Consider the following 876-nt stretch of genomic DNA (forward strand, 5'->3'; position numbering starts at 1 on the left):
TTTAAAAAGTTGTAGTACATTTATGCTAGCAGCTTTGAGGCTTAGGCATTGCTAAGAACTGCATGCTAACCATGGACGTAGTCTCTGTGATTTCACTCTTAAAGGGGACCTATCATGCAAAATTCACTTTTTGATGTCTTTTATAAATAAATACGTGTCCCCGGTGTGTCGGGGAACTCACGCAGCGTCAGAAAATAAAACCCTCTCTCTTTTCCTCCGTACCCACATCTTTTAAAAACGGGGGTACAACGAGCGGATACAGATTTGCTGCCGATCTGACGTCAAATCGGATGGTGGACCCACAGAGAGTTGCTATCAGAAAGAATGCCTGACGTGTTTTGGAAGTAATCTCGTCTTTGTTTACATTAGCAAGCCTCGCTAACACTCAGAGCTAACCTGTACTGAGGAGCACATGTGTTTAAAAAGCAGGAAATAAAAAAAGGAACTTACCTTGTGATAAACCCGCAAGAGAAAAGGCATTTGAGCTCCATACTGTTTCAGAAATAATCCTTGATGTGGTTTGGAACAGGATGGCGTTTTATCACAGCAGAATGTAACTTTATCTCCGGTAGAATTCTGATCAGGCATTAGCTCCGCCTCCTCTGTTGTTGTTTTTTCAAGCTAAGGACCCAAATTCCGCGTTTATCTAACAGGGCTGAAACAGAGGGATATGAGGGATTTCTAAAATGCATGATCTGTGTATTTTGAGAAAAACACATCAGAGACATGTTTTTATATATTTGTTTATATCTGAGACCCATAATTTATGCTTAAAATAGCATGATAGGTGCACTTTAACCTGTTTAGCCCTGAGCCTCTTTTTCAGGTCTCAGGCTCGAAAATGACATTCCCAGAACAAATGACCATATCTTCCCT

This window comes from Notothenia coriiceps, unplaced genomic scaffold (assembly GCF_000735185.1).
Source record: "Notothenia coriiceps isolate Sejong01 unplaced genomic scaffold, NC01 NC01_scaffold00006906, whole genome shotgun sequence".
Classification (NCBI taxonomy): Eukaryota; Metazoa; Chordata; class Actinopteri; order Perciformes; family Nototheniidae; genus Notothenia; species Notothenia coriiceps.